The sequence below is a fragment of the Hyaena hyaena genome, unplaced genomic scaffold (genome assembly GCF_003009895.1).
Source record: "Hyaena hyaena isolate Hyena2069 unplaced genomic scaffold, ASM300989v1 scaffold_843, whole genome shotgun sequence".
NCBI classification, from domain to species: Eukaryota; Metazoa; Chordata; class Mammalia; order Carnivora; family Hyaenidae; genus Hyaena; species Hyaena hyaena.
The window spans coordinates 505795-519329 of NW_024081471.1; the positions used below are offsets into that span (position 1 = coordinate 505795).

Below are 13535 nucleotides of genomic sequence, written 5' to 3' on the forward strand. Positions count from 1 at the left end.
ATTTATATGAGTTATAACCTATGTGTTCAGTGGATATCAATTATATGGGTGTCAGTTTCTCTTTTTCTTCAAATGGTATTTTTACCTAGACTTATATATCTACCTGCACCATAGCAGACATATTTGAAATGTGTGTGTTTATGTTTATTTACATTTATATGCACTCCAACTCTGGGGAGAAGTGTTGGGTGAGTAGGTGGGAGAGAGAGAGAAAGGTAAGGAAGAAAAAATAATATTGAGGAAATATGTAATCTTGATTTAATAGTGTTGGTAGATCTAGAATCCAAACTACGAGTAATAAATGTGTGTATGCATGTATTATATGTGTGTGCATATGTATGCATGCGCATATGTGTGTGCATATATATATATATCTGCGTATGTGTATATTCCAAATCTGAATGTCCTCGCCGTGTTTCAAACTACCCTAAAACCCACAGTTTTCAAAATAACAGTGATTTTGGAAATCAGGAGGTTTAGCAGGGCTTATCTGGGCAATTCCTTGATCATGTAGCATTGGCCTGGTTGCGTGGGCGCATTCAGTTGGCATGTGGACTTGTGTGGATATTTAAAGATGTGTCTAATTTGCCTAATGCCTCAGTGGGGAAAGCTGGAGGAGCTCCTACAGATCCATTGTCCTTTTTTTTTTTTTTAGAGGGTTTTTGAAAACTTTTTTAATGTCTATTTATTTTTGAGAGAGAGTGGGACAGAGTGGAAGTGGGGAGGGGCAGACAGAAAGGGAGACACAGAATCTGAAGCAGGCTGAGGCTCTGAGCCATCAGCACAGAACCCAATGTGGGGCTCAACTCAGTCAGCTTAACTGAGTGAGCCACCCAGGTGCCCTATGATTTGTTATCCTTCCTAACTCAGGGCTTCTCTATGGAGTCTCTGGGATGGGTAGCTAAACTACTTACATGATAGCTTAGGGCTCTCAAAGACCAAGGTCAAAATTTTCACCACTTTTAAGTCCAGGGCATAAAATGCAATAAAGTGACTTCCATTGTATTGTATTCATCAAATCAATCATAGTTCACCACTGTTTAGATATTGGTATTTGATTCCCTGCAAAAAGCAGAACATAAACAGGTAATGGCCACTTGGAAAAAGATGAATCTTTGGTTTCTATGTTAACCACTTTTCATCTGTTGTTCAAAAGACTCAGTCCTTAGCTTGGGAGTTCCATCTTTCAGTTACCCAGAATTATCCACTTTGTCTGACATCTTCTTGCTTTTATTCAGAACTTGGATTCCAATGCTATTAGAATCCAGCTAGGGCCAGGCAACCAGAAATTGCTTCTGAAATTCATTTGCAAGATGCAGACATCTTTCCAAAATCCATTTCAGCCTCTTTGCAGCATTTTCTCTGATTTACTCAAAAGAAATCAGAAAATCAGAGGAAAGTGATTGTGACAGCTGACTCTGAATTCTAATCGTAAGGATTAAATGTTGGCTATCTTATACCTACCTGTCCTTGGGCAGTTTTCTTACCCTTCCTATTCTTATAATCCTTTTTTTTTTTTTTTAAATAGGATAATATGAATGACTACCATAGACAGTTGATGTGAGAATCTACTGTGATGATCAACATAAAGCATTATTCATAATGCTTGATAAACACTTTATAACTGCCTGTAGCTCCATCATTATCATCATCTCCATTGAAATTTATCCCCAGATAGTTTTTTAAATCCATAGTTTATTCTCTCCATATAGTGCTGTCTCATTACATTTTAAAATGTTTTTTAATGTTTTTTAAATTTATTTTTGACAGAGAGAGATAGAGACAGCGTGAGCAGGGGAGGGTCAGAGAGAGGGAGACACAGAATCCAAAGCAGGCCCCGGCTCTGAGCTAGTTGTCAGCACAGAGCCTGATGGAGGACGCAACCCCATGAACCACGATATCATGACCTGAGCTGAAGTCGGACGCTTAACCGACTGAGCCACCCAGGTGCCCCTCATTACATTTTTGGTAAATGGAGTAGTCATGCTGAAAGCCTGAAAATACACAAACTATTTGGCTTTCACAAATGCCCTGGTAGCCCTATGATCTTATTGGTATGGTTATTAAATATATTAACTAGCAAGACTGATCTTATAAAGTTATAGATTACATTGAAACACCAATAACAGACATAAAAATAAACAAAGTGGGAAAAGAGAAAATTCAAAATCATTAAAAATGAGAAGTATCTTTGATGATAAATCAATACAATTATATTCTCATTAAATCTATCTGATTTATGACTCTAAATCCACAGAGATGGTAACACTTACTTTTGTATGATATTCCTCTCTCTTCTCTCTCTCCCTTTCTCCTCCTCTCTGCCCTCTCTTCCTGTCTTTCAAAACAGATCAAGCCTCTCCTACAGACTCCACAAAGTAAATTCCTTGAAATAATGTCACTGTAACATTAGGTTTTTAATGTCAGCAAGTCCTGGGTCATATTTAAAGTTTTATAAGCTTCTGGTCTAGGGAGAAGTTTTTTAAGCTTTGAGCTTTTTCTCTCATGGGGCGTATGGGAAAAATATGTGAGATATATGTACCTGAGAGGAGAGCCTAAATCCATACTCAAAACAGGTGAATTCTTCGTCCTTTTTTCCTCAGGAGAAATAAAATGCTTCACCATCAATTTTAGTGGTAGGAAGAGAAAAATATAGAGGAGGAAAAATTGAATCTTCCTACTAAAGCATAAAAATGTCTTCCTTCATGAATTTATAGTTGTTAATTCCATGAGTCATAGCTTGGGGCTAAATATGTCAAGGGGTTTTGTTTTTAATTCTAGGATGCCAGTGTTTAATATATATTTTTCTTTAAAAATAAAATCAATTCTATAATAAAAATATAAATAAATATCGGAGGTTAATCCATTACCCATTGGCACTTTAGAGTCTCAAATGTGGGAAATGTAGCTCTAGAGATAACTTTGCATCTGCTCAGCCACAGCCAGTAATAACATCTGACAAGTAGTGAAGCTTAGTCCGTCTTGACTTTAGAGGAACAGCAACAAAACTATTCACTACTACCAGTCACATGAGGAGCAAAGTAGAGACATGTCAGAGTATTAGAATCACTGGGTACCTAATCTCTACCATTCTCTTAGCATTTTCTAATAAATCCAATCTCTGTAGCTACACACATTGAATATCCTCACTTTGTTCATGTCACACACCTTTCCATGGCAATCCTACTACACATACCTTTCCGTAACCTACAAACATTCCATTCTGCCATAAAGTACTCTTTGGTCATACTCCTCTATTTTGGAGTGTGAAGACTGTGAAGTCTGGGTTTCGTTTGCCATTTAATAAAATATATTTTCTGTATTACTTAACTTTCCAGATTTGGATACCTATTTCCCTATCAGTAAATACCCGAATCATAACATTCTAATGTCATAATCTCTGTCTTTTGTGTTTCTGGATCTCACATTTTAAATAGAGCAGAAACACATTCAACATGTTTTGAATTGGTGAGGAATGAAGAAAATAGATTTCTGGAACTGCGTTGCTAACGGATACATATAGGTTCAATATCAATGCAGATGAGAAATTATGGAAGGCACATTATCCTTACAAAGTCAAGAGGGAAAATTCAGAATATGTAGCAGTATATAGTATACTAAATATTGAAACAAACCGCGGTGAAATAGCAAACATAAAGAACCTTCCAGATACCTAGAACACTACAGACAGGAAGTTAGAAGGATCAATGATTACTGCCAAGATTTGAAATGTCATCATGTAAAAGATGACTAATGAAACTGCTAGACATTTCCAAATCTCTCCATATTCATATTATTTTAAGAAACAGATATTCCAATGAAATAATGAGCATCTTGAGGACAGATATCTTGTCTTCTCAACTCTAGGTGGATATCTCAATTTGACGATTCATGAGAATCACAGAAGGAAAGTGCCATAAATACTGATATTTGGACCCACTCCCCTGGATTCTGATTCAGTAGATCAGAGGTGGCTTCCTTAAAGTTACATAATAATTGACATTCTATGTAATTTTGTTACTAAAGTGCTCTTGTGCCACATTCACAAAACATTGGGACTCCAGTATATTTTAATATATGTTAAATAATGATATAATAGATTTTGAATGAATGAGCAATTGAGCAAATTAAGAAAACATTCTATAGAGTCAAAGTGCTCATGGTAGTTTAAACATGGAAGAAAACTCATCTCTTTCTCTTAATAAGTGCGAATACGGACCATGGGTGTTTCTGTAGAGATTTGAATGTGCATGCTGGTTTATTTGTTTTAACTTGTAGGAATTTTATTTTGCAGTCTTTTGTAGTATTTGCTAATGAACGAGATTTGTACATTTGCATCTTAAATTCTTTTTAGTGGATAAAAAATGCAAGAAAACATTTTGGAGAATATATTGCTATATAGGAATATCCTCCGTCAGGGAACAAAAACATATGGTAGGCCAGTGAGTCGGGTTCAATAAGTAATACTTATAACCACAGATGAGTTTTCAATGTTATGAACTTGTATTCAACAGAGAGTAATTCCCAGTTACAAGCCCCTACATATCACGGTGATTGGGAAGCAGTAGTCAGAAGGTAATTTGCAGGCAGCGGGGCACCTGCAGTCGTTTACCCAGGAAGGTAATAAGAAACAAAACAAAATGATACAAGGGTAATCACATCCTGTTGATTCAACCCAGCATCACAAGAGAATAAGAGGCAACATTTCCAGTTAAAATTTTTGAAGTAAACATTGCTAGTGAAGCTTATCCAACTGACGTTCAGAATATGCCATTGCCAGTTACCTAGCGTGCATTGAAAGAAGAGAGTTTACTTTTAAAAAATCGAACAGTAAAATAATTTTAGGTAATTTAGCTGTTCTGTATATTTTGTCTTTAAAATTTTACCTAAAGTGGGGGCGCCTGGGTGGCTTAGTTGGTTAAGCATCCGACTTTCGCTTAGGTCATGATCTCGCAGTTTGTGGGTTCGAGCCCTGCGTCGGGCTCTGGGCTGACTGCCAGCTCAGAGCCTGGAGCCCATTTCAGAGTCTGTGTCTCCCTCTCTCTCTGACCCTCCCCTGCTCACACTGTCTCTCTCTCTCTCTCTCTCCTAGAAATAAATAAAAACTATTTAAAAATAAATAAATAAATAAATAAATAAATAAATAAATAAATAAAATTTTACCTAAAGAAAAGGCCTTGTTATAGGTAAGTATGTCCTTCTTAAATTTATTTGGAAGGCAAAAGTAAGTTACAGTACAATCATCAAGTAGATGGATACATCGCAGAAAAAGCCAAACAAACAAATATCATTTCACACTGGACTGTGTAAATATAGTTTATCCAAGCCTTCAACAAGAGAGTAACCTCCACAGTTTTGGAAAATGAATATTACCACTGCATATTAGTTGTCGTCTGTGTGCATGTATGTATTCCCATATGTATATTCATTTATTGGCATGACAAGATGGAGATAAAAAGTAAAGAAATGTGTAAATACATAATGGTCACACTTCATCTTTTGTCTTTTCAAAGTGGCCTGGACCCATACGCATTGGACTCACGTGTAGGGGTTATTATGGCCATTGAGGGTGGTCATTGAGAGAATGGGACCTCCAGGTGACCCACAAACTGAACCCAGGCAATCAGAGGCTCCTCACTCTTTTCCTTGTCCTTGGAATAGGATTTCCACCCACCATTTCCAGTTTCGAAATAGTTTTTAAGAAAGCAGCTTTGAAAGAGCAATGTGCTGTTGAGACTATCTAGATCATATATGTGACTGAACCCAGGTAAGTTCTCTATATAAATGTTTAGAAAAGATACTGGTGGGTGGGTATGGAGATATATATATATATATATATATATATATATATATATATATATTCATCCTACAGAATCCCAAGATGAGTCTTATATGTAAGTCCCTTTGCTTATTAAAACTTCCACCTTCTGGGGTGCCTGGGTGGCTCAGTCTGTTGAGTGTAGACTCGATTTCTGCTCACATCATAATCTCATGGTTCATAGGATTGAACTACACATCGGGCTCCGTGTTGACAATGTAGAGGCTACTTGGAATTCTTTCTCTCCTCTCTCTTTGTCCCTCTTCTCAACTTGCTTGTGCGCCTCCCCCCTAAATAAAATAAATGAACATAAATGAACATTAAAACAAAAACAAAAAAATCTGTCACCTACCTATCTGAAATGGTCTGCCTCTTTTGTCTCCCTGTATGAGGCCCAAATTTTTAAATCATTGATGGAATGATTTTGTACAACCCTCCCCCCCTTCATTATGTTTAAATTCTAGCTCCCAACAGGGACCCCTGTTGTAAATAAGTAAATAAACATTTAAAAAATTTTAAGGTAATTAGGTTTATATTATGTCATGAGGGTGGTCATGTCTCTTCAGACAGGATTAGTGGATTTAAAAGAAGCAGAATAGAGCAATCTTTCTCTTTTTCTTTCTCCCTGTGCACAAACTGAAGGGAAGACATGTGAAGACACAGTGAGAAGGCAGCTGCCTGCAAGCCAGGAAGAGAGCTCTTACCAGGAAACTGACACCTTGATCTTCCTGGCCCCTAAAAATGTGTGAAATAAGTCTCTAAGGCTTGAGCTACTGAGTCTATGGTATCTTTTCATGACAGCCAAAGCACACTAATGCAGCGGTCAATGACAGCTGTGAGTAGGCCAGACCCCACTCCAAATCACAAAATCAGTGACCCTAGGGCCAAGGAATGTATCCTTTCAGGCAATCTCAAGGTAATGTTGAATCAGAGTCAAATTTGAAAGCCACTAGCAACATTGTAAATATTAGGCTGACTGAGTAATTGATCACCCAAGCTGGTACAGTGCTTAGAAGGAAAGGGAGTGTTTTAATAGGTAAGCAAAAACAGGGATATTCTGAAAATGACTTGGGAAAACCGGCACATAAAACCACTTTGAGTAGGTAGCTTCACATTTAACTCATATTTGATTTTTTAAAGTAATTTTGCTTAATGTTTTCTCTCTTTTAAAATGTAGCAGCCTGAGGGGAGCCTGCGTGGCTCAGTTGGTTAAGCATCCTAATTCAGATCAGGTCATGATCCCAGGGTTCATAGGTTTGAGCCTTGCAACGGGCTCTGTGCTGTCAGCTCCAAGCGTGGATCCTGCTTCAGATTCTGTGTCTCCCTCTGTCTCTGCCTCTGCCCTGCTTGCACTCTGTCTCTGTCTCTCTCTCAAAAATATGAAATAAAAATGAATAAATAAAAGAAAATAAAATATAGCAGCCTGAGTAAAAGTAAAGCAGAATCAATATGTATGTGTATATATGTGTGCGTATACTTATTCAAAGTATATGTTCTCAAAACTAAGCATTGAGAATGGAAAGTAAGTTATGATTACTACTTATTTTTCTTTTTTTAAAATTTCTCAAATTATTGGGAAAGGATGCTTGCCTTTTTTTTCCTATCTTCTTTCAACATTGTTTATATTTTCTAGTAAATTTATCAAATCACAATGTTTATGAAAATAATTTAATAATGATTAAATATCTATTCAGATGTTCACCAACATGGACAAACAATTGTTCATCCATGATGGTAGAATAAAACGCGAAGATCCATGATAATACTGGGTAGTTGGAGATGTACAGAAGTCTTCTGCAGGGTAAGAGGGATCAAGGAGCAGGAAGGAATGCTGGAGTCCATCTCTGGCCGGGCCCAGGGGTCCCCAAAAGATGGACAGTGTCGGTGAGGGAGGGAGGGAGAGAACCCTGAGATTCTTTCTGATCACCAGGCAGGCATCTCTGCCCTGTCGGTTTTGGTGTCTTTATTTATAGGTCAAGTGTTAACACGGCATCAGAAAATGGAACTTTTACAATGGATAGTTCTCTGTGATAAGATGTTTTGGGAAAATGTACAGAAACAGGTTTTACAGAAGTCTTCTTGCAGAACTGCCCCAATTATAGTGAGGTTGAGTAACTAAGAAAATAACAGGGGGTTCACATTTTAATAACACTCAGATTAAGTCATAGGTTTGTAGATACTCTTATCCACCCTCATCACAGCTGCCAGGGGAAGGGAAGGTGTTTGTGGAATGTAGGCCTTAGGGAAGGGGCTGCTATACATCATCAGTTAGCAAAGGTATATGTGGTAACTTATGTTCTGCTCTTATCTGTTCCTTCTCTCTAAGTTAGGCTATTTGTCTCTGGGCAAGACTTGGTTTTCCAGTTATATGCTTTATGGCGCTGGAGAGCCAGCCATACCTTTAAAGATTTTAGTTCATTTTCAATACATGGAATTGCCTCTTCAAGTGCATTTACCTTTGTGTCTAGTCTTATGATTTCTTTTTTTGTTTTAATGCTTTATTTATTTCTGAGAGAGAGACAGCGTGAGCAGGGGAGGGTCAGAGAGAGAGGGAGACACAGAATCCGAAACAGGCTCCAGGCTCTGAGCTGGCAGTCAGCACAGAGCCTGACATGAGACTCGAACCCACCAACTGTGAGATCATGACCTGAGCCGTAGTCGGACGCTTAACTGACTGAGCCACTCAGGCGCCCCTAGAATTATGATTTCTTGAATAGCTAGGGCATGAGACACATTTTTGGTTAGCTGATTTACATGTTGAGCTGTATGAACCTCTTGGACTAATGCAACAGTAGAAACAGGATTGTACATGTAAAGGTCAATCTTTTATGAGTAAGGGTCGTTAGCCTGTTCATAGCTCAAGGGATAGTATGGAGGGAAACAGGACCTGCTGGAGACATGATGTCTGTTCCCATAATCAAAAGAAGAAGTTCCCACAATAAGTTCCTTCATGAGGTGCAATCATCATACAAGGGCCAGACAGAATAAGTGGACAAGTCACTCCCGATATTGATCAACAAGGTGCCTTAGGGGCCAGTGCTCAAGAAGAAATAATTGAGTGGGGGTGGATATTGATCATAATCTGATTGGCAAGAAGCCATGCAAACTTGCTTTAACCTCACCAGGAGTTTTCTTGACTAGTGGGCTCAGAATGGCTCCCAACAAAGGAACTTTCAGATTTCATCACAAGATCTTGTAATCTTGGACAAGGGATATTAAAACTTTTTTGAACCAATACTATCCATTTGCTTCAAGTAATCAGGCAATATGTTAGTATTTTTAACAATAATATCAGAATGTGTTTTATATGTTTTAATCTTAATAATCAATTCCTCTGAAATACATTTGTGAAATTTGCTTAAGATATAATTCATTCACTAATCCCATTTATCATTTACCACTGAAAAATGCACAATCTTAATCATGTAGCTTAAATTAAAGCTATGCAGATGAGGAACAAAGAAAAAAACAATCTTTGTTCACAGATGACATAATTGTATATGTAGAAAATCCTAAGGAATCAATAACAATAACAAAACATCCTGGAACCAATAAGCGTTATAGCAAGATTTCAGGATACAGGGTTACTATATAAAAATTACTTTCTTACATACCTACAATGAGCAAGTAGAAAATGACCTAAAAACATAAGGCCATTTAGGTTAGCTTGCTTCCAAAAGAAATACTTAGTTATAAATCTAACAAGGAGGATACAAAATTGTATAAGTAAAACTACAAAATTCAGATGAAAGATACAAAGAACTAAATAAATGGACAGATTTTTCATGTTCTTTAATTGGAAGACTCAACACTGTGAAGATGTCAGTTCTTCCCAATGATATCTATAGGTGTGATGGAAAACCAATAAAAATCCCAGCAAGTTATTTCGTGGATATTGACAAACTGATTCTAAAGTTGATAGGTAGAGGCAAAGACCCAGAATAGCCAAGACAATATTTAAGATGAAAAACAAAGTTGAAAGACTGACATTATCTGACTTTAGGACTTACTACAAAACAATAGTCAAGACAGTGTGGTGTTGATGAAAAAATAGACAAACATATAAATGGAACAGAATAGAAATCCAGAAATAGACCCTTGTATGTATAGGAAACTGATCTCTGACAAAGGAGCAACATAATACAATGGAAGAAAATAATCTTTTCAGAAAACGGTTTGGGACAAATTGATATCATATGCAGAAAAAAGAAAATGACACAGACATTACATCCTTAGAAAAAGTAACTCATAATGAATCAAAGACCTAAACATGAAATACATAACTTAAAACTCCTACAAGTTTGTGGGTGCCTCAATGACTCCGTCGGTTGAGTGCCTAACTCTTGATTTCAGATCAGATCATGATCCAGGGTCATGGGATTGAGCCCCATGTCAGGCTCTGAACTGAAGCATGGAACCTGCTTAAGATTCTCTCTCTCCTTTTGCCTTTCTCTGTCTCCCCTGCTTGTTGTTTTTTTTTTTTTTTCTTTTTCCTCTCTCTAAATAGATAGATATAGATAGGTGATAGAGAGAGAGAGAGAGGTAGAGAGATCCAAGTCCTTCCTGGTAACACCAATGAAAGTCTAGTTGACCTTGGGTGTGGCAATGACTTTTTATATACAATAACAAAATAATGAACTGTTATCTAAAATATACAACAAACTCTTAAAATTCAACAATAATAATACAATTCAATTTAAAAAATGGACAAAAGATCTACAAAAGATCTAACAGAAACCTCACCAAAGAAGACCTACCTATGGGAATAAGAATTTGAAAAATTTTCCAACACCATATGTCCAGGGAAATACAAATGAACACAAGACACTACCACACCACTAATGATTTGAAGCAACAGGAGCTCTCGTTTACTGTTAGTAGGAATGCAAATGGTACAGCCACTTCAGAAGTTTGACAGTGTTTTACAAAACTAAACAGACTTTTACCATGTGATCCAGCAGTTATGCTCCTTGATCTTTACTCAAGGAGTTGCAAATTTATTTCCAAACAAAAACCAGTAGACAGATGCTTATAGCAGTTTCATTCATAATCATCAAAACTTGGAAACAACTAAGATGTCCTTTGCAGGTGAATGTATAAACAACTGTATACCCAAAGAATGCAGTATTATTTAGCACTAAATAAATATGACCTATCAAGCCATGAAAAGACATGGAGAGTCCTTAACTGCCTATTACCAAGTGAAGAAGATAATCTGAAAAGACTATATACTATATGATTCCAATTATATGACTTCCTGAAAAAGGCAAAATTACAGAGACAGTAAAGGCAAAAATACAGAAAAAGTAAAAAGATCAATGGTTTCCAGGCACTGAGGGAGGGAGAGATGAATGTGTGGAGCAGAAAAGATTTTCAAGGCAGTAAAACTATTCTGATACTATAATTCTGAATACATGTAATTAGACATTTGTCCAAACTCATAGAATGTACAGCACCAAGAGTGATTCCTAATGTTAGTGTAACAGAGGACTTTGGGTGATAGTGATATGTCAGCATAGATTAATAAGTTGTAGCAAATGTGCCATACTGATGCAGGATGGTGACAGTGGGAGAAGCTGTGTGTGTGTGTGTGTGTGTGGAAAGGAAGGAATAGGGGGAAGGTACGTGGTAACTACTTCTTGATTTTGCTGTGGACCTAAATCTGCTCTAAAGACACCTATTTAGAAGGAAAAAAGAAAGTTACTATGCATTGGCTGTGTTCTGAGATGCCCCACTTACAGACATCTGGGCAATGTGTTAGATAGAGATTATTTGACTATGGCAATTTGATGAACATTCTCCAGTTACCTGCGCACCCTTGAGGTAGGTCATAGCTAAGCACACAGGCGCATCCTCCAGAGGACTGTGAGGTTCAGTGGGTTCTTAGACAATCATTTCTGGGAAGTACGTGTCAATTCTGGATATACCGTTTTCTTTCCATAAGCAAATTTGGCTGACAAGTTTCTTCTCATTTTCTGTCAGACATAACTGTTATGAAAGAAGGGATATAATGGCAATGGAATAAAATTATTGAGATGTGTACTCTCAAACAGGGGTTGGACTGATTTCTCTGATTCTCTTAAATGAATAACATTCAAAATGTGTAAATTTGTCAGGGTGCCTGGGTTGCTCCATTGGTTAACCATCCGACTCTTGCTTTCAGCTCAGGTCATAATCTCACAGTTCATAGGTTCAAACTCCATGTCAGGCTCTACACAGACAATGTAGAGCCTGCTTGGGATTCTCTCTCTCTCCCCCTTTCTCCCTGTGTGTGTGTCTCTGTCTCTCAAATTGCTTAAATATATTATTTATCATTCTCTTTGCAATGATTGATTTTACTTTTATATTTTTATATTCGGCAAATAACACTTTAAAGATTTCATTGTATAAAATCACCCCTTTCAAACTTCTACACACCAGAGGCAAGTCCCACTTATAATGTATTCTTTTCAAAACAACATCTTTATCTTTTTCAAATATTAGAAAGTATATGTTTCTATCACAAAATAGTTTCATAAATTCTCAGCTTGTTCATTTCTGCATCAATTCAATTCCTTCTTATATAATTATCATACATGATAAAACATTGTTCTTTGTAATAAGGATGCTTGAGGCTTTTTCATATGCATGAATTAGATGAATCATTTATTACCATATTATTATAATTTCTTTTGATAAGAATAATTTTCATTTCTATTTAGCTTCAGGAAAATTTTCCTGAACTCCCTCAATTAAAAATTCACAAATATTGAAAGTTGTGAGATCACTTTTCCTGGTTCCCTAGGCTTCTCCTGAAGTCATTACACATACAATCAATTTGGTAAAACAACAGTAACAAAAATCGCTGCAGTGTCGTCTGTTCCGAATAACTGATTGACTAATCCTTTCCACCTTTAAAAGACTATTTTTAGTTGGAATATACATACAACCCTATGTTCTTTCATTGTATCAACATATTCTCTATTACAGTGTTTGTTAAACTCTATAGTTAGCAGTCCACTGTCCCATGAATATTACTGTTAACTAATCAGTGGGGCTCGATCCCTTTCTCAAAAATGACATGATCCAAATATTTTTAATAAAAGTAAAAAGGTGGTTGTTAAGTGTTGACCTATGTATGTAGTAGTAAATATGTTTATATTATATTTACATGCATATATAACATAAATGTAAAGACATATATATACATATACGTATATACTTATTATATAGCTTATCTAGATGAGAACTTTTTGTATAATACAGTTAATAGTTTTGGCCCTCTGGTAAATGGATTTCCATTTGTAGATTTAAGAATTTATTGACAAAGCTATCTGATTTTTGTGTGTGTGCGCACACATATACCTATGGGTGATACAAATGGAGTTATAACACATTTTTTATCTCTTTATTGAATCCAAGTACTATTTGATAAAAGAATACCTATAATGTCTCCTTTGCACTGTGAAATAAAGAATGTGACTTGTACCTGTGATTTTTGGCATCAATTTCATCACTTTATTTTGCTTAGGTACTTACATCTAGTTCTTATCGTAGCTGCTATTTCCTGATAAAAATAGTGAATTTTGTAATCTTGATAAATGTTAAAATGACTCCCGTCTATAATCTTTGCTCAAGTATCCACAATTCTTCAGTGTTTTCCATCATCCAACTTTGACAGCCCTGTCAGGAAGCTATGTAAATTGTTCTGTAAGGAGGAAAATTAACCTCTTCTCAA

At 36.5% G+C, this 13535-nt stretch overlaps 1 protein-coding gene across 3 annotated transcripts in view; it reads left to right on the forward strand.

Annotated features, from left to right (window-relative positions):
* CDH18 (cadherin 18) overlaps window positions 1-13535 on the forward strand; it is a 603216-nt gene that overhangs the window by 470421 nt on the left and 119260 nt on the right. The window lies entirely within an intron of this gene.